Consider the following 25,029-nt stretch of genomic DNA (forward strand, 5'->3'; position numbering starts at 1 on the left):
GCAAAATGGGGCTCCCCAAATGGGAGGGGATTCACTGCAAAATGGGGCTCCCCAAATCTGAGCGGATTCACTGCAAAATGGAGGTCCACAAATCTGAGGGGATTCACTGCAAAATGGGGCTCCCCAAATCTGAGGAGATTAACTGCAAAATGGAGGTCCACAAATGTGAGGGGATTCACTGCAAAATGAGGCTTCCCAAAATCTGTGGAGATTCACTGCAAAATGTGGCTCTCAAAATCTGTGGAGATTCACTTCAATATGGGGCTCCCCAAATCTGAGCGGATTCACTGCAAAATGGGGCTCCCAAAATCTGAGGGGATTCACAGCAAAATTTGGCTCCCCAAATGGGAGGGCACTCATTGCAGCTCTGGGAAGAACAGAACACAATTTGAGCACAAGCACCAGCCAGAGGGGCTGCTCCAACTGGGCTGTGGCCACCCACACTTTGTGTCCTGCAGCTGAACCCCTCAGCAGGGCATTTCCCCAGAGTTACAGGGCAGAAAGGAGTTAATCTTTTACAATCTTTGCATTCCTCAGTGGTGACCCTCAGGGTCTGGCTGTTTGCCAGCTGACCACTCACACAAACCTGAGAGAGATCCAGGCACTGGTGCTCCCACTCCAGTGTTTCTGGGGAAGAGAGTTCAGAGCAAACTGATTAAATCCAAGCTTGACAAGCTCAGAATCATCTTTATCATAAAGACAGGTGGGGTTTGATAAGCTAGCTGTTCACAAGGCTCAGAATTAGGCACTGCTGTCTCACTGTACATTTCAGAGATAGGAAGTTCTATCCAGCTCTGAAACTTTCTGCGGCAAAACCAATCTTCTGAAACCCTGGTTAGACAAACAAATCCTGGCACAGGTTGGGTGTGTTCATGCAAATAAATGAAAGCAGCTGCAAAAGTACAGTAAGTGTGTTCTCAGTTCTCTTTCTTCTGAATGCTGTACTCCTCTCTCTAAACAGCTTGGGTGTAAGTGATAAATCTGTTTCCTGGGGTGATGGAAAAGAATCCCAGGTGCTTATGTTATAATCAGTTAAGAACTGAGTTGTATATACAAGGCTAAAACTGAAAAGACTGATGAAGAAAATTTTTTTTTCCAAGTGTTTCTGAAATTCCTACCTGAGGGATAAAGAAGATCCTGTCATAACTTCTCTTTATTTAAATAATATTTATCCAATTGTATCCCATAATTAACTTTAAAAAGCTGCCATTTAGTTATTATTTATCTTTATCATTTATATTATTATTTATTATTATTATTATTATCATCACAGTTTTGGGGCAGTTCTGACTTTATACTATTTTTCCACATCCAGTGTAGAAGCCACCCTTAGCAAAACTTTTTAATCTAGAGTAAAAGCCCTAAACTCAGCTCTGCTCCTGGTAATTTGGCCCCTTTGGAGGAAACAACACAACCACGGGCACATTTCTGCAAAGGGCTTTAAAGAGAAATCCATTTGCTCACTCTGAAGGCTGAAATGTAAACGGACTTGGTCTGCAAGGTTCTCCCGAGGGCCCATGCCTTCTTCTGGGCTCTGCACACTGCAGCCCAATGAGGCAAGTGTGGGCAAAGGGTTTCTGCAGCACTATTATTATAATAATAATAATAATAATTATTATTGTTGTTGTTGTTGTTGTTGTTGTTGTTGTTGTTGTTATTTCTAGTGTGACTGGGATGGTTTGCACAAGTCAGAGTAGTCCAGCTGCGCCAAAAGCTTTGATGTGGGACTTCCCTTCTGTCCTTTCTCTGGATTTGTAGTACCTGCTGCTGGGTTTATCCTCCTCTGCAACCTCCCTTCTGTCCTTTCTCTAGGTTTTCATTACATCCTGCTGGGTTTACCCTGCTCTGGAACCTCCCTTCTGTCCTTTCTCTGGGTTTTCATTACATCCTACTGGGTTTAATCCTGCTCTGGGACTTCCCTTCTGTCCTTTCTCTGGGTTTACCCTGATCTGGAACTTCTCCTCTGTCCTTTCTCTGGGTTTGCATCATGTCCTGCTGGGTTTATCCTGCTCTGGGACCTCCCTTCTCTCCTTTCTCTGAGTTTATCCTGCTCTGGAACTTCCCTTCTATCCTGTCTCTTGGTTTACCCTAAACTGGAACTTCCCCTCTGTCCTTTCTCTGGGTTTGCATCACGTCCTGCTGGATTTATCTTGCTCTGGAACTTCCCTTCTGTCCTTTCTCTGGGATTTCATTGCCTACTGCTAGGTTTATCCTGCTCTGGAACCTCCCTTCTGTCCTGTCTCTGGGTTTACACTCATCTGGAACTTCCCCTCTGTCCTTTCTCTGGGTTTGCATCACGTCCTGCTGGGTTTATCCTGCTCTCATGCACAAGTTGTGAAGGAACAAGACCCTGTCCCAGTGAAAGTAGGGATGAAATTTTGGCTCTGCCAGTACCTTTCATGACCCAGGAAAAGTCTTATCTACTTTTCTGACCTAGATTAGAATATGCAATCCCACTGCTGGGTAAGTGGTGGCCCCCTGAAAATCAAAAACCCATCAGAATTGAGAGTGTCTAGGCTGAGCTTTGGGCTCAGAAGCACATGTTCTGAGTACTGGCTTATCTAGAATTAAGGCTAGATAAGGCAGGGGACATCAGTATCCCATAAATCCCACAGAGAACAGGAGAGACAGCACTGGCAGCCAAACTGGGAAAGGGTTTGGAGGGTGTTGCCTTCTCCATTTGGGGATTACCATAAGAAGAGGCACACTATGGCAGATGAAAAATAAATTAGCAGTTTATAAATGAACAAATAATGGTTTCTATTTGTGATCTTACAACGTTATGGATTGCATTTGCAAAACATCACCACCCAAGGTTTAAAAGCCATGAAATTGTCCAACAGGTAACAATGTTTTCTTAGGATAGACAAGAGAATAGAGATGATGCAGAATAAAATAAACCTGTCCTTACTGTTCCAGAAGATGGGATGGCAAATTGTTGTTAAGGGAATTCCCAAATGAAGATTTCATATGAACTACTGCATTTAGTAGTACTCTGAAAGAGAGCTCTTCTGTCCCCTATTTTGTCCTTTATACTTTGGCCTGGCTACCTCCCTTCCTACTGCTGTTTTTAAACAACATTTTATATATAGCCTCTTCAAGAACCCTTTCCAGGACTATCTTTTTTATCTTTCTCTGTTATTTTTACTGGTACTAGGAGTGAGGAAGTTACTGGTGACCATACCCAGGCAATGCTTTCACCAGACTGCTTTTTGAGGTTTCTTTTGCAGAAAAATCTGGCAGAAATCCACCCATCCTTTTAAATGACTGAGGTGCACTTGGCTTTGAAGAGCTCCTTTACATCTGAGAAGGATGGGAGGCAATGCAACAAGTGCCCATCAGCTGATGGAGCAGGAGATTCTAAAGTAAAACACACTGTCCTTTCAGATTTGAAGCGGCAATATTTCCTATAACACACAAGGAGCTCCAGAGAGGCTCATGCCTAAATGCTGCTCCCAGAGAAACAGGAATATCAGATTTTATGCATGTTGGGGTACATTGTCTGATACACTGCAAATAGAAAAGAACAAACTAGTTGCCATTAGGCAAGCTTTTACTTTATCAGGACAATTTAAGCTGATGGTCAAATTTTTATTTTCTTCATGATACACGTCAAGCAACCCTGCTGAAGGCTGGAGATGCCAAAATAAAATCTTAATGAGTTATGAGTCAATAGTGCTCACTCAGAGCAGAAGTTTAGCTTTTTATGTCTCTGTTAAAATCCCCCATAACCAGGTAGAAGGTAAAATCTGGCCTTTTGAAGGCACACTGAGTTAATGATTCATTAGTGTAACTAATTGAAACACTTAAAACACTGTGATGAATTGAGGGCTCAAAAGACTTGTCAGGTAAATGAAGGCAATTATTTTGGCTTGGTTGAGAATGCAGACTAGGCAGTGACAGGTCAGCACAAACCCAATAATGTGGGAGATCTTGTGACAAATCCTCAGGGAGGCAGAAGCATTAAATTTAGATGGTGGACAAAAGAATTAGTTACATTAGAGTAATTGAGATCAATTGGAACACCATGTCCTTTCTGGAGTCACGGTTCCCCTTGTAGTCTTGCAGAACAATTACTGTTTTATCAGTGCAGGGATTAAGATAAGAGCTTCAGAGCTGCTTAATTGAGGTGATATACAGCTGGAAGGTTTCTTCACAGAAAAAAACCCGGAGTTTCCTGATGCATCACCTGAACTGGTCAAGAAAGAAAATACTTGTTAAAAACTCTGTTCCTAATCACATAAAATGAGAGCAGGCAGGCTAAAGTTTCGTTAAGAATATAAATAATTGAAGTCTTGGCCTCATATCATGATTCTTTTCCCTGCCCACAATCCCTATAAAGTATTCTTAGCCCTGCAGCCTAAATAAAATATTTTCAGATTTACTTAATTGCATGTTTTTTCTAATATCTGTGATATTCCCCACGGAACTGGGCAGAGTAGAAATTGACAAAAACTAATTTTCAAAGAAAAAAAAAACTTTTGGTCAATCTTTGTCAAAAAAAAATTAGGAAGAAGAAGGGAGGCATTTTGAAACTGTTGAGCAAGTTCACTCTGTTGAATAGTAGGGAGTTTATTCTCCACAAAATAAATGGTTTTTCTGTAACAAAAAAAAAAAAAAAACAAAAAAAAAACAAACCAAAAAAAACCCCAAAAAATTACCCAAAGCCAAAACCAAAATCAAAAACCCCCAAACCTAACCACAACCTATGTCATTTATTTGAGCTAAACCACGTTTTTGTGGGTTATATTTAATTCTTATATGAGAAAACAAAGTATGCTTCCCTCTATTTCTCAGCATGCATCTACTGGAAGCACAAATAATCTCATCCATAGCAAACCTTTTTCATCTACTAGAAGAAAATTTTTCAGCCTATTAGAAGAACTCATTTTTAATGACTTTTGCTTTATGTGAACCATTAGTGCAGCTCCTAGAATATGAGACTTGTTTGTATCTTCCACTGCTTTGCAGGTACCAATGATTAGAATAATCATCAGCAGAGGAAAAGCTGAGATATATGAAAAAATAGCTCCAGCTATTGGTGACCATACCCAGGCAATGCTTTCACCAGACTGCTTTTTGAGGTTTCTTTTGCAGAAAAATCTGGGAGAAAGCCACCCATTCTTTTAAGTGACTGAGGAGCACTTGGCTTTGAAGTGCTCCTTTACATTTGAGAAGGATGGGAGACAATGCAACAAGTGCCCATCAGCTGATGGAGCAGGAAATTCTAAAGCAAAACACCCCATCCTTTCAGATTTTAGGGGGCAACATTTCCTATCCTAATTTGTGTGCTTAACACTGCGCACAGTTACCCCTTAGGCAGAGAGAAAGAGGTAAAAACGTGACAGAATGGCACAAGGAGCTGCAGAAAGGCATCCTCATGCCTAAATGCTGCTCCCAGAGGAACAGGAATATCAGATTTTATGCATGTTGAGGGATGTTATCTGATACATTATCTGCAAATAGAAAAGAACAAACGGGTTGCTGGAAGAGGCTGAGCTAAATGAGGAGGACAGGGAGAAGTTCAGTGGGGTAGAAGAGAGGTTGGTGGGAGAGATCTGCAAAAAACCCCAGGTGAGCAGTGTGAGACATGCGTGAAACTGGAGTTTTCTGTTTGTGTGAGACACAGAGCTGAGGAGCAGAAGGAGCTGGAGGTGGTGGGAGCAAAAGGAGAGTGTGCAGCCTTGTTCACATTTTCTGGAATATGAACAGCTGCCAATGCCAAGAAAAAGCTGGAACAAGGACTGTGGTACAGGTGAGAGGTGAAAAATCCTCTTATAAGAGGATTTCTCCTTGCCTGTCTCCTTTGGGTGACCTGCTGTAAAAGCAAACCTTCAGAAGCTTGATGCTGCTTTGGTGCTATTACCAATGCCTTAATGAAGGGATGGGACTAAATGGGCTAAAAAACATTTATTGCTCAGATAAACATCAGCAACAGAAGCTGTGAGATTTTAGAGGAGCAAGAACTCAGCTGTAGCAGTGTTTGAGGGTCCCCAGGATGAGGGAAGAGAGGAGAATCTTGACTCCATGTTTCAGAAGGCTGATTTATTTTTTTATGATATTATATTATATTAAAATGCTATACTAAAACTATACTAAAAGAATAGAAGAAAGGATTTCATCAGAAGACTAGAAATGAATGAAAAATAAAAACTCTTGACTGATTAGAGCCTTGACACAGCTGGACCATGACTGGTCATCAAGTAAAAACCACCACATGAGACCAATCAAAGATGCACCTGCCACATTCCTCAGCAGCAGATAATTATTGGTGACATTTCTTTTCTGAGGTTTCTCAGCTTCTCAGGAGAAAAAAATCTGGCAAAAGGATTTTCATAAAATATCGCAGTGACACTCAGCCATAGCTCAGAGTAGTCAGAAGTTTTTCCATTCTAAGGCAATATAGAACTTTGTAATCCAATGGAAAGCTGCCACAAAGTTTAATTTGTTTTTCTAACCTATTGCACCTTTAGTTCATTCTGCTGCACTGTGGATACTTTTATCCACAGTGCTTTTATATACTTTGTGGATACTTTTATCCACAGATACTTTTATCTACTTTATGGATACTTTTTGATGGGCTGCTATCACATGTACACACACATGCGCTTCTATTATAATTTATAAACTCTGGGCTTACTCCATGTTATTACTTTACTGCACTATAAACCCTTCACCATCTTATCAATGCAATAAAGTATCAATTCTTAAGGCATATTCTTACTTACAAGTATAGAAACAGAAGTTTATGATTTTTCTGCTTTATGTCTGTGTACTTTTATTTTTACACCAACCCAAGGCCACAAATCAAATCCTCCAGCATCTGTGGAAATTTCTGTCTTTCCATTTCCTACAGGTAGGAGACAATCAAAAAACCCAGACATGTTTATCTGCCCTTGTCTGTCCCTCCTCATTGACTGAGTTACTGTCATATTTTATGAAAAATCCTTTTGCCAGGATTTCTTCTCCTGGGAAGCTGGGAAGCTTCAGCTTCTCCATGTTTTACTCCTCTGGAATGTGATTTGGAGAATTCTTTACCCAGCATGTGAATTGTTTTAATTTAATGTCCAATCACAGCCAGCTGTGTCAGACTCTGAGCCTTGCACGGGTTTTTTATCATCATTCTGGTCCAGCCTTCTGATGTTTCCTTTTTCTTTAGTGTAGTTTTAGTATATGGTTTCTTTTAATATAATATTTATCATAAAATAATAAATCAGCCTTCCGAAAACTTAGAGTCAATTCTCATCTCTCACCTCATCCTGGGGACCCTCAACAACACCACAACAATCAATAACCACATCACGGAAATTCAGTGTCTGTGCCTAGACTGAAAAAGACAGAACAGACCTGGACAAGCACAAGCTGGTGGAGAAAGATGTAGTTCATACAAGAGAAGCAAAAATGTGAGAAGGGAAAAAAATCCAACCAAAAAAAGAGCATGCACTTTACCAAATCAGGTAAAATAAGGAAATGTCAGGTGTAAATTTGATATGATCTTAATTTGACTTTCCCACATACATAATAAAATTGCTTTTAAGCTTAGTTTAACTGAAACCTTCATGATTGAAATTAGAGTTCAAACCCTTCTTTGCTATCATTTTATAATTAATTAATACATCTTAACAAGGCAGCAGCGAACAAAAGTTGCTATTTTGAAGTGACTGAAGCATGAATATGATTTTGTTGCCTCTAGACTAGTGAATGATAAATAGTTGCTCCCAATCAATGAGGCTCATGAATGTGGAGTAAATATTTACATCTGAATGATGAGTATCTGAAAAGCAGATTTGTCATTATAGGCTGTTAATTGCAGCACTATTCAAGTTGTCCCAGAAGAAACGTAAATTACACATTCCAAAATGAGAAGACAGGCATTTTTGATGCTTCTTTTACATTAATGAACTGTAAACATTATAGCTTCTTACAGCAAAACAACATGGAAGAGGAAATCTGATGGTTGTGATTAATTACCATAAAATTATCACTGGACAGTGTCTCATCACAAGCAATGGATGGAAGTCTTTTCTTGCTGATGAGATGAAATCAAACATTAATAAACAAATCTATTTCCTTACTGCTAGGGTGGAGATGGATATGAAAATGAAAAACTTGCTCAGCTCCTCAGAACAGAAATATTCAAGTCCCCTTATTTTCCAATAATTTTCTTTAGCCAAGCAGAAACCTGGTGAGATCTTTATTTATTCTAAATATTTCTTGCCTTTTTTCTAGAAAAACACTAGTTTTGGTGTGTTTGTTAGTATTAATGTAGCTTTGAATCATCTCATGCCATGCTCTCAATTTTACCTATTAACTGCTTTTATTCTCACTGGTTTTATTCCACCTGCTCTTGGTGGTTAAAGGCCACTTTCACCAGTTTTCACTAATACATGAAACATCACTTTAAACTCTAGAACTTTCATATCAAATACAGGTTTTATTTTTTTTTTTAAGTGTCACTTAACAAGTAACTTAAAGCAGAAAAGAAAAGATGCTACTTCTTTGATGGGAAAAAGGGACTATATTACACCTAGAATTCAACTTAGTCACAAATTCCTTCAGTGAAAAATCTGCAGTTTTGAAGTTAAAAACTCTGATATTAATTCTGGAAAAAAAAAAATAGAAACACGTTCAATTTATATTTTTGCCGTATTTTCAGACAGATTATAAAAAGCTTGGATCTAATGAATACCATAATTATGTTACACATCTGGTTTGAATATTTCCTGAGTTTAAATCAACATCATCTGGGAAAGAACAGAATCTCAAAGTCTCCAGAAACTTGTAAAGAGCAGAAAGTACCTATTTAGATGTATTTATATATACATGGAGTGTGTATATATATATATATATATGGAGTATGTATATATATATATATATATACATACATGGAATGTATATATGTATATATATATACAAAATAAAATATATATAGAGAGATATATATAAAAATATAGCTATATATAGCTATAAAACATATTTTTCTGGGAAAATACCTCTCATTTGTTTGAAAGAAATGTTCTGGCTAGGGAAGGCATTGGAGCACTATTAATGTTCCTAATGAAAAGATTAATCTTTAAGTGAGGTCACTTGCTGCCACTTGGGAAGACAAGATGAAAACACATGAGAAGCCACTGAAAGAGTGGTTTTTTGTGTTTTCCTGCTGTACTGACCCTGATTAGCTTCTCCTGAGCTTTTCATGAATTAGAATCCACAGTGCAGCAGGTATTTCCCAACGCTGCTTGCTCTTTGTGTGCATAGGTGAATAAAAATCCTGCCTAAATGAGTGAATAAAAATGTTCATTTTTCATTTTTCTCATTGAGTACCATTTCATGCTGATAACCCACAAAGTCATGCATTTCTAACAGGTGCTACAAAAGTGAGGGAATGTGTGAAATGCTCTCCTGGCCAGCAGATAAGCTGCTGGCTTATCTTGACTACCTGGGAGCACAAGCTCCAGCCGATGTCCTTTCTCTTGCATTTCCACTGATAGGAAATCATTTCAATCAGGCTGGTAACAAATGAGATAAAAGAGACAAAATCCTTCTCACAAAGCACCACAGCATTGTCTCATTAATGACCACAGATTGCCCTTTTATATTTCTGATTGTAGTTGAAAAGCAGGGCAAAACCCCCTAATCTGTTCATATTCTATGCAAGCCAGAATTATCAGGATAATAAATATCAGGATAATAAAAAAAGATACTCTGTACAAGCCGGAATTTTCAGAGTAATATTAATAAATAAATAATTTATAAATTATTAATAGTAATAATATATTCTGTGCAATTCAGAATTGTCAGGATAATAAAAATTCATAAATAATTAATAAATAAATAATGATCATTATATATGCTATGCAAGCCAGAATTGTCAGGATAATAGTAATAATAATAAAATATAAATAAATAAATAAATAAACAAATAAATAATATACTCTGTGCAGCCAGAATTGTCAGGATAATAATAAATAATTAAATGAATAAGAATAAGAATAAGAATAAGAATAAGAATAAGAATAAGAATAAGAATAAGAATAAGAATAAGAATAAGAATAAGAATAAGAATAAGAATAAGAATAAGAATAAGAATAAGAATAAGAATAAGAATAATATACTCTGTGCAAGCCAGTATTGTCACAATAGTAAATAAAAATAATAAATTAATAATAAATGAACAAATAATGATAATAATATAGTCTATGCAAGCCAAAATAGTCACAATAATAATAAATAAATAAATAAATAAATAAATAAATAAATAAATAAGATTCATACTCCAGCTGGAGATAAGGGGGAGTTATTTCTGCTCAGACTGAACCTCTTAGTACGTGTATAACCAAATTGTTCAGAGGGAAAATTAATCTGCCAAGCTGAGCTTTGCAGGCTGCAGGGTCCCCAAGAGGCACAGTGCTGTCCCTTCCCCTGTCACACATGGGACAGCACAACATCAACTCTCTGTGACATTCTGGGGTGCAGCATGACTGGGACATCCATCTGTGACATTCTGGGGTGCAGCATGACTGGGACACCCCCCTGTGACATTCTGGGGTGCAGCATGACTGGGACACCCCCCTGTGACATTTTGGGGTGCAGCATGACTGGGACACCCCCCTGTGACATTTTGGGGTGCAGCATGATTGGGACATCCCCCTGTGACATTCTGGGGTGCAGCATGACTGGGACACCCCCCTGTGACATTTTGGGGTGCAGCATGACTGGGACACCCCCCTGTGACATTCTGGGGTGCAGCATGACTGGGACATCCCCCTGTGACATTCTGGGGTGCAGCATGACTTGGACACCCCCCTGTGACATTTCAGATCTGCAGCATGACTGGGACATCCCCCTGTGACATTTTGGGGTGCAGCATGACTGGCACATCCCCCTGTGACATTCCATAGGTGCAGCATGACTGGGACATCCCCCTGTGACATTTTGGGGCCCAAACTCAGGTCCAAGAGGGTGGCTGACCCTCCCTGGTGCTGATGTCCCAAAGTGCCACCAGGCAGTGCTTTCCTCTCTGCTCCTAACAAGTGTGCCAGCGGCAAAATTGTGATTAAGGACTCTGAGGTGACTCCTCAGATCCCTGATTTCAAAGAGTACGAACTAAAAGCATCCAAGAGGTTCAACTTTTCCCAGCCTGCTGTGCCACCTGTATGTTCCATTCCAGGTGTCACACCAGGCAGAGCAATATTCCTCTGAGCTCTGAATGCTGGATATGCAAAAATACAGCCCAACCTCCCGCAAAATCTTCCTAATTCTCATGTTCTGTCATGCAATTTTACACAATTGAGAAGAACAGGCCATTGGAGGAGAGGAATGACGGAGGCTCAGATGATTTCATCGGGGTCATGAAGCTGCTGCTTAACTTATGGCACAAAAGTTACTGATAATGTTTAAAATTATTCCTTTTCAGTAATTTGTCCAGTCTCTTTTTCCTTCTTTTAATTTCATGTATATATGAATATATATATTAAATTAATATATATAATAATAAAATTGTATAACAATGAAATGAATATCTATAATTTCATATATATATATACACATATGAAATTTTATATATATACACACACATCACAAGAAATGTAAATGAGAAAATAAGAAGCAGGTAAACATCAGTTAAGAATTATACCTAAAAATGAAATTAGGACCACGTTATTTTTGTCTAAATGTAAAAAAAAATGCTATACTTTTGGCTGTTGGGAGTTTTTGTTAGAAAAAATAAAGATGTTTAGGGTAAAAATAAATAAATGTAGGTACAAGAAAAAAGTAAGTGATGATTTTGTCCCTTCCCCTTTGAAAGCAAAGGATGAAACTCACTACTATGAAAGAAAAGAAAAAAGTTCAAACCATGTTTGGAAAATGAAAAACAAGTGTGAAAATTATATGCCAGGAGAGAAAGAATTAGCAGTTCTAAGGTCTCACATTGCAAATTTTTCTTTTGTACATAGTCTAGTAAATCACAGTGAGAAGCTTGTGATGAGACAGAGATGTCAGATCAAATCCACTGTGTTTCCTGACCTAGGTATCACATTCCTAGAAGGGCCACCTTTTTTTTTTCCAGGCTGAAAAGATATCCCCTGGTGGCCTTTTCCTGGGGACAACTGTTTAATTCATGCCAAGAATCACAAAATGGCAAATAGAAAAATGCTGGCTGATGCTGTGTGCCACTGTGCTGCTGTTTGAGCTCATGTTCTGCTTTCACTGCTATGCCAGAGAGTGCCAGAGGAAGGCAGAAGATGAACACATTTTCTACATCAAATTGTAGTAAAAACATTCATGACTGCTCCACAAACAAGTTCTGAATAATCCACAGATTGTATTGAGTCCCCTAAAACTAAGAACTATGCACAAATTACAAATTTCAGCCTTGAAAAGAAGATAATCTGCAAAATGATCAAGACTAAGAGAGAAACGTTAATTACAACAGGAAAACAAAATTACTTTGCCCACGTAATGCATTTTAAACTTCAGATACATGTCTGCACAGAGCAGTCATCACTTTGCCCCACGTAAAATTGTATGTCAGCTTAAAAATGACAATGTTGCATGGGTTGAGGCCTCATTATGGGGAAAAACAACTGGTCCCTGTGCTGACTGTACTTTAATTTTATATTATTGACTGGACACAAGAAGTAAAAAGGCTTTTGCATTTGTGGAACTGATTTAAAACTGACAATAACACACTTGTCTTCTGATACAGAATTTCCATGTCAGAATTTCTATTTCTCTGTGAAGAGTTTACGCATAATTTTACAAAAAACTTTAGGAGCCCGCTGCTACAGCAGAAGAACACAGATAAGCTAGTAACTGCAGAGAAAGTAAAAAAATCCAAAGTAACCCATCCAAATTTTTTTTAAAATAATTTTTTAAAAATTGTACAAATTCCCACATTTGATGTGTGCACACAGTTATTTGTGGCTGCTGCACAAAAACTCTTCCTCACTCTACAGTATCCTCAATAACCACCCTTAAACAGCATGTTTTGCCACTCCAAGTGACACACTTCAACTTTCCAGGATCAAACACATAAAATACCTTTCAGCATGTGGAAGATGGAGGGGACATGAGGTCTTTTACCTGAATTTTTGAAAACAGAATCAGCTGTGGTGCAATAAGCTGAAAGCAGTGGAATGCAGTGATTCTCTGCTGTGGTTCTGGATACAGACATGGAAAACCCTAAGAGGGAAACAAGGCATTCTTTCAGTGCTGCTGGCTGTGCTGTCTCAATATCATGGCACTATTATAATGTTATAATATAACATGTTATATATATATATATACATACTGTATATAATGTTATAATATAACATAATTATAACGTTATAATTATAACATAACACAATACAACATAACATAATATAACGAACATAATATAAACATAACTCTAATACAATACAATAAATATAATACAATAAATATAATACAATAAATATGATATAATATAACATAACATAACATAACATAACATAACATAACATAACATAACATAACATAATATAATATAATATAATATAATATAATATAATATAATACATTATATGAGGCATAATTCTGGGTGAGTAGTGATGTGGATGGAAAATGGGATGAAAATTCAGGCCCAGGGTCACTTAGAGATCACTGGTGTACCACAGGGCCCTGTCCTATTTAAAACAGAATCATTTATGTTGGGAAGGACCCTAGAGACCATTGATTCCAGCTCAGCACTGCCAAGTCCACCACTAAACCATGTCCCCAAGTGTGACCCCATGGTTTTAAATTATCTACAGGCATCACAACTGCACCAGTTCCCTGTTTCAGCCCATGGCAATCCTTCCAGTGAATTATTTTGTTCCTAATATCCTATCTAAACTCCTCTGGGTCAACTTGAGGCTGTTTCTCACAGATTGAAGGATGGGGCAGTGTGGTCCCCCAGCAGGTTTGTGGTGCCACAACCCTGGGAGGGTGGCTGCCATCCAGAAGGTCGTGCAGGACCTCGATCACCTGGAGGAGTGGCCTTGGCAGGAACACCCCCAAGCTCAGCAAAGTGTCAAGTCCTGCAGCTGGAAAGCCAGGCACCAGCAGGGAATTGGGACTGGTGGGTCCCACAGCTTGGTGGGACAGGAGCTGGGGGACACCAGGCTGAACACGAGCCCCCCCAGTGAGCCCTTGCAGCGCAGCAGGTTCATAATCTTGTCCTGGCTGCAGCAGGGGGATTGCTGCCAGCAGGAGCAGCCACAGGTACAGAAATGGGGGAATCCTCTGCTCTCCTCAGCCCTGCAGAGGCCAGGGGACTGCTGTGTCCTGGGCTGGCCTCCCCAGCCATCAGAGAGATGTGGAGATACAGAGAAAACCCAACCAAGGGCCTGGAGCCTCTGTCCTGAAGAAAGGCTTATTGTATTTCCAGGGTGCTCCCAGATGAAGGCAGGAATGATGAATCTGACTCCAGAAGGCTAATTTATTATTTTATCATACTATATTATATTAAAGAATGCTAAAATATACTATACTAAAGAATAGAGAAAGGATACTTACAGAAGGCTAAAAAGATAATAATGAAAACTCCTGACTCTTTCCAGAGCCCTGACACTGCTTGGCCCTGATAGGCCAAAGATTCAAAACAATTCACATGAAACCAATGAAACAATCTCCAAACACATTCCACATGTGAGCAAAACACAGGAGAAGCAAATCAGATAATTATTGTTTTCCTTTTTCTCTGAGGCTTCCCAGCTTCCCAGGAGAACAATCCTGGGCAAAGGGATTTTTCAGAAAATATTAATGTGACATACGCTGACAGCTGGAACTGTTTAGCTACACTAAAATTACAGAAAACTACATTTTACAGTGATAGGTTACATGCCCTTTGCTCTTGTCTCTCTCTTTGCAGTTTCTAGAACATCCTGTGCACCTAAACCCAATGGACAGATCTCACAGGATTGTGTTTCTGGCTAAGAGAAATACAGCATGCTGCTAAAGCCCTACTTACAGTGCTTGGGCTTTTCTGGTTTTTTCTTAGCTGACAAATGATGTATTACATGTATGCATTCTTCTAACCTCACACTCATATCAGCTCTGTATTAATATTCCACATAAAGTCAAGTTAAAGGTTTTCAACTGTACTGCATGAGTAGAACAATTGATTTTTTTTTTAACTCCATGTTATCTGAAAGATCAGAGGTAATATTTTTTATTATCACTAATAATTTTGAAACATAACAACTACATTTCCTTTTACAACATAATTTAACAAACCCAGGAGGACAGATTCCTGGATCCAACTTGCAGTTGTAAAAGCTCAGATTACCTGGTGCTTCTACCACTGACCATTACAAAGCCCTTAAATGGCTCCACAGGTGAGTTCAGCCTCATGGCACTGAGCTGCTTAAATTCTAGTTGTAGCACCTCAAAGTCCTGTACACATTTCCAAGGTAAGGCTCTAAATAAAACAAAACTAAAAAAGTCCCTCTAGGCTACAATATTACACCAAAGGCTCACCAAAACCTCCCTGGTTCTGTTGTCCTGAGGAGCTGTCCTTGGGAACCACTGTATCACCTTTAAGGATTTTAAAACCACATGTCATTCACTTGAATTTCCACCCCCATGTTGTCATTTTCATGGTTAGTATATTTCTCTTCTCTTTGAAGATGCCTCGTTATTTTCTAGTTGAATTAGTCACTCCTGTTGGAGTGACTAAAACCAATGACTAAGAGCATAGATTATTCTAAAAATAAGAAAATACAACACTAATTACCAGGCAAGAAATTAATGTTTACAGATTTTTCACTCTTCCTTTAAATGTACTTAACAATTCCCAGCTTCAACAAATCTAAATGTACCCAGCCAATTCTAGGACATTTACTTCCAAAAAAAAAAAAAATGGATGGACAAGTGTGGGAATAATCATTGGAAAAACTGTCAATGTTCTCTTAAAGACAAATGGAACTATAGTAATCAGAAGATGTAGAAATCTGCAATTTTGCAGTAAGCACATTTATTTGCTTTGAGTTTTGCTTTATGTCATGTAGAATAACATTCAACAGAACATACCCCACATTTTCTGGAAATAAATCAATTTCTGTATTTATATTGAGAAGGTCAATATCCTTGAGTTCTTTCAGGGCCTACAGATACATCCCACAAATTTGATACCTTGCCTAACAGGAAGGTTTACCACAATAGTGCAAAGAATTACAACAACAATGCAGTTTTTAGGCTGCTGTTTTTCAGCTAGAGTGATGGTGTTGTGCATTAGTGCTTTAGGCAGTTTAAGGAACCACCATGGTGGTGTTCTTTAAATTTATATCCAACATCCCTCTGCCACCAAATGGAGCCACCAGCAAAAGTCCTGGCAAATGGAGCTTGGATAGAAATTGGTGACAGCTCAAACAAACAGGGTTCAATGGCAACGTTTACTCTGCTATTTACTGTAGAGATAAAGCCCACAAAAGAAAATTGATTACACAATAAATGTAAAATAACGCATATGGAGACCAGAAAAATAAAAGTGCAAAGGGTGAGAGAGACCCTTAAAGCCATGGGTCCAATTGCCAAAATTGCCTCAGACTTGATCAAGAGATTATGTTTAAAGGATTTAGCACCACTTAATCATTTAACACTTACCAGCAGGCTCTGGGCAGCAGAGGGGCACAAGGATGTCCAAGGATGTCCAGACCTTTGCTTATACGGCTGCAAGCTCAGTCACCAGGTTCATTCATTTAGAGACTAATTAGTATTAGTATGGAGGAGGCTAAGCACAGGCAGAAGACAGGTAGAAGAATTATTAAAGAAAGGCTTTTTGAATTCAGGCCTGGCTTTGCTCAATTGCCAAAGCTGCCCTGTCACCTCCTCCACGTGCAGCTACCCAACAGTTTGCACATTCCCATGTGAAGCTATTTTGAGGATGAGAACTTGATTAACACAACAACTTATTCTAAAAGTGAAAAAGCAAATGCTCCTGCAACAACAAGGGGTTTGTCCCATGAGAACCAGTAGGAAAAAAATGTAAACAAACCAAGAATCGAGAGATTTGATAGACAAATAAAAAGCTATTTACTAACCAATGAATTAGGTGGAAAGAAAACTACTAACCAAGGGGAGCCAAACACGAGGCCAGTGAAAAATGTGTGAAAATGAGTTATGTGAATGAAGAAGCAGCTTTCCTGCGTGAAGAAAAGAGAGTCCTGGCTGATTTATTCCATTAATTTAGGCAGTGATGTGATCTCCCAGGGGCATTGGGGGTCATACACCCTTGTACTGCTCCTTGCTCAGAATAGGCAGGGCTGACCCTGACTCAGCTGTGCTGGAGGTTCAGGAAAGGTCCAGGGAACAGCAAAACTCCTAAATCAAAGGACCCCGTGATTCCTGGGACTGTAGGGTCTGGATTCCTGACATTTTAGGGTCTGGATCCCTGGGATTTTAGGGTGATCAAGGAGAATGGGGGGGAGGGAGGGGGCCAGGGGAGGGCAGTACACCAGCAGTGGTTAATGTTTGTTCTTGTAAGATTACTTTTCTACTTAACTTTGCTTACTTTTCTACTTTCACTTCAGTGTAAGATTGCTTTTCTACTTAATGTTAGGTCAATCAGGGCTGGATCCAAGCTAAGTGGCAAGATTAGGCAAAGATTTGGTGCAGTCAGAGCTGAGCTTGTAACAGCAGAGAGTTCATTAGTACATCCTGACTGAAGGAAAAAGCTCAGAGTGGACAATTGTTTCGATACTGGATGGATTTCACTGCTGTTCCATTACTATTTTTCTTAGAAATATACAGATAATTTTATTAAGAATAAATTCATCAAAAAGTATCAATTATTTAATTCAATTAATAGCATATGTTGTATAAGAAAACATATTAATATGCTTTTCCTCTTATGTTTATTCCCCCAAAACAAAGCTAAATTGATATTGTAATAGTGCTTCAGGTCTCATATAGATCACTTAGAAATTACAACTCTGCAGCATCATTTGCTGTATAAAAGCAGGAATGGTGCTGATTTTACAGTAGATAGAGACAGCAAGATGAAAATGAGCAGCAAAACTAAATAGTGAGAAAAAGATGGCAATCTAACAGGCTGTACACCAAACACTTGGTGTACCTGCTCCTTACAATTCCATCTATCAGTCACAGGAAAAATATGAGGGCAAGAAAAACTAACTGGTTTGACTGAATAGTACCCAGAACTTGTTCCCAGCTGGGAGAATTTGAGGTCAAATTTGAGGTCTCTGTCAGAGACCAAGAAATCTGTCAATACAGTAAGTGTTACTACATTTAGAATATTTAGAATATATACATTTAGAATATTTAGAATAACTACCTTATGCAATTGTTTTGGTAACAAGATCCAATTTCATCTAATGCAAATGGTGAGGTAGAAATGATAGCAGAGGAAACTGTTACTGTAGAATACGATCTAATAAACCTAAAACATAACATTATCATATTCTACTATTTCCCCTCTGAGTAGAGGACTAAGAAGTCATAATAAATTCATCTTATGAATCTGATTTTTACCCTTGTTGCTTGCAGATCAGGTAAGCACAGCAGGAAAAGTATGAAAATGTATTGATATTGCAATATCAATATTGATATGTTTGTCCTACCGGTTTGAAACAGTTATCTTCTATTCAAACAGTTCATAAAATTACACTGCAACAAAGCCAATTCAAGTTTTATTAACCATTGGCTGCCATTCCACATGTCATGTTTCCATTTGAACTAGTGTCCACTCACTTTTTTTTTGGGACACTTTAGTTATTAATATTGTTGCTGTTACTGGTCATTTTTTTACTTCATTTCTGCTTCCAGTAAATTGTTCTTATCTTATGTGATTGTTTTTTTCCCTTTGGGAATTCTCCTCTTTGTCCACTTTTGAGTGGAAGGGGGGGGGGGGAAGGGAAGCTTGTGGTTCTGGAGTCTCTGTGAGGGTGTTACCAAAAATCAGTAAAAGAAAAAGCTCCTTAACCCTAATTTAGGGTGTTATTGTTTTACTGTACATTGGGAATTAGATCCAATATTTGGGGCATGTTTTTCTTTTTGCCACTGGCATCATTCCAATTTTTAGGTTCAATACTACATTTTTAGTGGAGTAGGCATGAAATCCTGGAGAGCAACGTTGTTGACTGGGATTTATTTGGATTGCAGACAACAATTGGTGACACAATTTTAACTTTTTTGTCCAGTTTCATGTGCACCCCTAGAGTGATGAAAAGGCAAAGCAAAGCACAAGAAATAAATTGGTGTTGACACTTATTGCCATGGTAAACAATTATGTTTTCATTGCTATGAATTGGATTTTGGGAAGTAAAAGAAGATATCAAATTGCAAAACGTTGAAGTGCTAATCCCACACACTCCTTTGTGCTCTTCCAGTACAGATGGAAAACTTCTGCATCTAGCAAATTCAAACAACAAATAAAAGCTAAACTTTGCCAACCCCTCTAGGAATGCATGCAGAGAAGAAACAGTTTTATTTTAGCTGAAGGAACATAATGCCTGGTCATTTTTATATACCTTGTTGCCTGTAACTCATCTGCAACTTCAAGGCTTTTCTGTGCTCATTGGCAAGCAGGAATATGTTCAGATAAACTCATGGGAGGTAAAGAAGTGAATGAAAATTTTATTCGAAGTGCTGTATTTTTCCTGAATGCTTTAAATCCTACTTTAATTTTATTGAGACTTTCTGGAAGTAAATCTGATTTTCAGCTGAGAAATGGAAATCTCATTAAAGGCTATTAAAATTACATTATCTACATTATCTAATCAGTGTAAATGATACACATATGATATAAATAATATAATGTTCAAATTCAAAATCAACATAATTGATATTAGTTCTCTTCATCATCAGTTTTATTCCACCTGATATTTCAGAAAAATTAAGTTCATCTGAAATTTCATTCATTGATATTCTCTATTGTTTGAATGTCTTAGTATTTAAATTCTTTCATGTGAACTACTCGGACTCTGGTTCAATTGAAAAATGAAATATGATCATAAAGACAAAAAATATTCAGTGATTATTGTTACAGCACCATTTTTTCAGCTGCTGGGAAAATACATTAAATGGCAAGGTCAGGAAGGAATTGCATGTCTAGAAACATTTATGAAAGGATTTGGAATGCTAGCCAGCTCCTTCTCTAATGATTCATGCTTAATTCCTTCAGCAGATAATGATACACAGCAATAGTAATATTGCCAGTTTACAGCCAGCTCTAGGGAAAAATTGTCTTTCTTAGCTCTGCTATTTGAAAACAAATTCAGATTTTGTTTCAGGGTGAGTAGTGAGCAATACTATAGAGCCCTTCCAAGTTCTGAAGAGTCCCATTCTGCTGTGTTTACACATTTAAAATGTAATTTCCATACAGACTTTCATTGATTCCTATGACTGCTTTTGTAGATGAAAGCAGCAAACTCAGCAGAAAGAGGCCATAATCTTTCCTCACATTCTGCTCCCCTTAAAAAAAATAAAGCAATTCAACAGACTTACAGCAGCATTACTGAGAACATAATCCTTTGGGCTCCTTTTAACTGCATTTCAAGCCAAAGACCTAGGGTTAGTCATTCAGAAATACCTGAAACAAACATGGGAAAATATCTTCAGTGAAGAGCAGACATTTTCATATTTTCACATGCCTGATTTTCATCCAGCATCACAATAGTGTTTTTCAGTATCTGTGGATCATATCTGTAACTAGAATACAAACACTAGTGTCAAGTTTATTTTTAAATTTATATAAATCTGTATTTAATTATATACCTATACCTATTTTACATGACTTATAACACATTGCTGTACATTTGTTTATGTATTACTATCAATTGTATCAATACATTATCAATATATTGATATAATTGATGGCAATATAAAAATATATAATCTCAAATATATAAAAATATATTTTTTATATATCTCTAATATATATATTAGAAACATATATTATATATTAAATATATTATATACATTATATACAGTATATGTATTATATGTTATATATTATATATTATATAAAACATAATTTATATGCCTCTAATATATAGATTTTAATGATAATTCATATTATCTTATATATAATAAATTTTTATTATTACTATTATATAATATTTTGCTATTATATAATATTTATTATATTATATATTATATAATATATACCTATATATTATATAACATATTATACAATAATAATATTAAATATTTTTAATAGATAAAATATTTCTCTATAAATAAAAATATATAAAATATATAGTATGACAAATAAATATCTAAACAAATACAATATCAGCATATAAATTTATTATTTACATAATGCTTTAATCCAAAAAATTACACTTCTACCTCAGCTTTCTACCCATGGGAATTCACAGCATGCTCTCATTGAGGGATTTTATTTCCTGCAGGGTAATTCACAGATACATGCATTCACTGGCCATCCAAATGTTCCATTGATCTTCCATAAATATGGAAGGAGCTATATATAGCTCATGCTATTGTGGGCATATGTTGTGTCTCCAGGAGAATGTGATTAGACGAGATACTTGGAATAATTCCATGAAACAACAAATTGAGATAATGAGTGCACTGAATAACCAAAGCCTTGCAGACATTTATGGACATGCTTAACTTCATGCACACTACTAATCCCATTTAAATCAAAATGTGCCTTTGCAGGGACACCACGGAGCTGGATGCTAAATGGGATATTTTTAGTGTGCATCAGGAGAGTATCTCTGCACTCCTCAGTCCTGCAACACTCTGAGATAAAAATGCACTCACTTTAAACAGAATACCCTGTAATGAAATCTGGGCTGGACCACATAATGAACTCAAATCTCACAAAACCCACTGAGCTACTCTATATCTTAGATTACCCTTGCTATATTAAACTGCTCAATGTAATTTAAAATCATAAACAAAGGGACATTAATTCATAGTTTTGTCAGAATTTGCTAAAACATTCCCAATCACAGAATTGTAGAAGACGTATTTATAATGTGCTGAATTTCATCTCTTCAACTTCACAATATATTTTTTTTAAATTGACTTTTTACACTAACTATAATTAGCAGATTAAGGTCTCTATGTTTTATGAATCCTTCAGATACCAGGAGCCAAGAGGGGCATTTTGAAGGAGCTACTTTTCATTTTCCATAGAAATCAAAAGCAAAACAATTTCAGTTCCAAACCTCAAGACACATGCTTTTCCCATGCATGCACAGTCACTTAGTGACTGGAAGGCTTATTCTGTTTAGAGAATCAGAAGTGTTGCAGGCTATGCACAAAACTGAAATTAAGAATACTCTTTTACTTTCATGGGATTCTTACCTGGAGGAAATCAGCCCTAAGATCTGTGGAGTGAGGAAAAGATTGACATTCCTTTTTCTGTTTCTTCAACATCATGTGAAATGACAGTTTATTCAGCTCTTAAGGATGAAACTCTTACAATCCTATAACCAGAATAGATTTGATAGACCAATAGAATTGTTTCTGTTGAAAAGGATCTTACAGACTACTCAGTTTCTGCCCCCTGCCATGGGCAGGGACTCCTTTACTATCCCAGGCTGCCCAGAGCCCCTCCCAGCGTGGGATGGGACAGCCACAGCTCCTCTGGGCAAGGTGTGCCAGAGCCTCCCCACCCTTGCAGGGAAGGATTTTCTCCTAATATCTCATGTACACCTACTGTCCTTCAGTGTGAAGCCATTCCCCTGCTCCTGTCACTGCATCCCCTACAAAAAGTCCTTTTCCATCTCTCTCATTGGCTCTTTTCAGGCACAGTTAGGTGATCCCAAAGCCTTCCCTTTTCCACAGTGGGAAATTCCAATTCTCTCAGTGTTTCCTCCTACATGAGGTGCTCCATCCCTCTAATCTTGGTGGACTAACTCCAACAAATCCCTGTCCTTGCTATGCTGGGAGCCGAGAGCTGGATGCAAAGCTCCAGGTGGGATCTCCCCAGCGCACAGCAGAGGGGCAGGATCCCCTCCTCATCATCTGCTCACCCTGCTCTGGCTGCAGTCCAAACCCAGCTGCCTTTCTGGGCTGCCAGTGTACACTGCTAATGATTTACTCTGGTTTTGGTACCTTGAAATGATCCCAGCAGTGATCCTGGATAAAGCCATGTGGCATTCATATTTTCTGAAAAATCCCTTTGCCCAGGATTGTTTCCCTGGGAAGCTGAGAAGCCTCAGAGAAAAAGGAAAACAATAATTATCTCATTTGCTTCTCCTGTGTTGTGCTCACAAGTGGAATGTGTTGGAGATTGCTTACCTACAGGAGATTGTTTCATTGGTTTCATGTGAATTGTTTTCACTCTTTGGCCAATCAGGGCCAAGCTGTGTCAGGGCTCTGCAGAGAGTCACGAGTTTTCATTATTATCTTTTTAGCCTTCTGTCTGTAGCCTTTCTGTATTCTTTTGTACAGTTTAGTTTAGAATTCTTTAATATAATACAGTATCATAAAACAATGAATTAGCCTTCTGAGAACATGGAGTCAGATTCATCATTCCTTCCTGCCACGGGGCACTACCCAAATACGTTAAAGCCATGCCTCAAATCTTTCAATAATTGTATAAAGTGTACATATATTTGTATAAAGTATATATATAATTGTATAAAGTATATAATATTTTTTAAAAGTATGTATCCAAGGTAAAGCCATATCATCTATCTTTCAATAATTGTATAAAGTATATATACAATTGTATAAAGTATATGACATTTGTATCAGGTATGCATCCTGGATAAAGCCATACCTTGAATATTTCAATAATTGTATAAATTATACATTATATATAACGTATATCTGTATAAAGTATATAATATTTGTATCAAGTATATAATAATTCTGTAAAGTATGTATCCAGGAAAAAGCCATACCTTGAATCTTTCAGTAGTTGTATAAAGTATATATATAATTATATACATATAATTATAAAGTATGAAGTATAAAGTATATATTATATATAAAGTATATCTGTATAAAGCATATGATATTTGTATCAAGTATATAATATTTGTGTAACGTATATAATAAGTGTATAAAGTATATATCCAAGATAAAACCATTCCTTGATTCTTTCAATAATTGTATAAAGTATATATTATATATAAAGTATATTTGTGCAAAGTATATAATATTTTTGTAAAGTATGTATGCAGGATAAAGCCATGCCTTGGATCTTTCAATAATTGTATAAATTTTATATTATATATAAAGTATATCTGTATGAAGTATATAATATTTGTATAAAGTTTATAATATTTTTCTGAAGTATGTATCCAGGATAAAGCCATACCTTGAACCTTCAATAATTACTCTGCCAGCTCTTTACACACTGCAAGAAGCTGCTCCTCATCCCCTCTCTCAGAGGGGCCCTGTCTGAAAAAAAGCACAGATCAGTGGCACAAATGGGCAGGAGAATGCTTTTACAGACATCACTAAGAGAAGGCTGGTTTAATTTCCTATAAATGATAAAGTACAGTTGCAGATGAATGGCCTTTGGCAACTAAAATTGTGCCCATAGTATCTACATCAACGCAGTGTCTTAACTAGAACTCTGAGTCAATATCTTCTATGTCAAGATATTATAATTTCTGAAAGCAATTTAGAATAAATGCTCTCATTCTTAATGTAAAGCATCATATTTTTTAAAGACAAGTTTCAGACGATAAATAAATAATCATATTTTTATTACATCAATGGAAAGTTAGCTACTGTGACTGGAAGGAATTTTCTGACTAAAGGAGTAATATTTCCGTCAGGTCTAAAAGTGTACCCATTAATTATGTGCCATGATTTCAGAGAATGCCAATAAAAATGATCAAAGGAAGCATAAAATAAACAGATCAAGATAAATGTGTAGAGAAAGCAAAATTGGGGTCTGAGGGTTTTTTAACAACACAATAAAAAGAAAAGGTAGAAAACTTGAAAATGACTGATTTTGTTTTGCAAAGGTCAATAATTTGATAAAAATCAAGCTGAAACTGTACATTTGCGTAAATATCCATGGATTTGATAACAACATTGCTGTAAATCATTAAGATTTAGATTCAAAGTATT

At 37.2% G+C, this 25,029-nt stretch overlaps 1 long non-coding RNA gene across 1 annotated transcript; it reads right to left on the reverse strand.

Moving 5' to 3' along the window:
• Positions 1-3,498: 3,498 nt before the first annotated feature.
• LOC134419786 (uncharacterized) lies at positions 3,499-24,339 on the reverse strand. The gene is made up of 6 exons (XR_010028163.1): positions 24,266-24,339; positions 22,300-22,421; positions 20,552-20,670; positions 16,606-16,732; positions 13,084-13,182; positions 3,499-4,194 (listed from the first exon to the last, which is right to left on the reverse strand). It is a non-coding gene; the product is annotated as an uncharacterized LOC134419786 (long non-coding RNA).
• Positions 24,340-25,029: the final 690 nt, after the last annotated feature.

Source organism: Melospiza melodia, chromosome 6, assembly GCF_035770615.1.
Source record: "Melospiza melodia melodia isolate bMelMel2 chromosome 6, bMelMel2.pri, whole genome shotgun sequence".
Lineage (NCBI taxonomy): Eukaryota > Metazoa > Chordata > Aves > Passeriformes > Passerellidae > Melospiza > Melospiza melodia.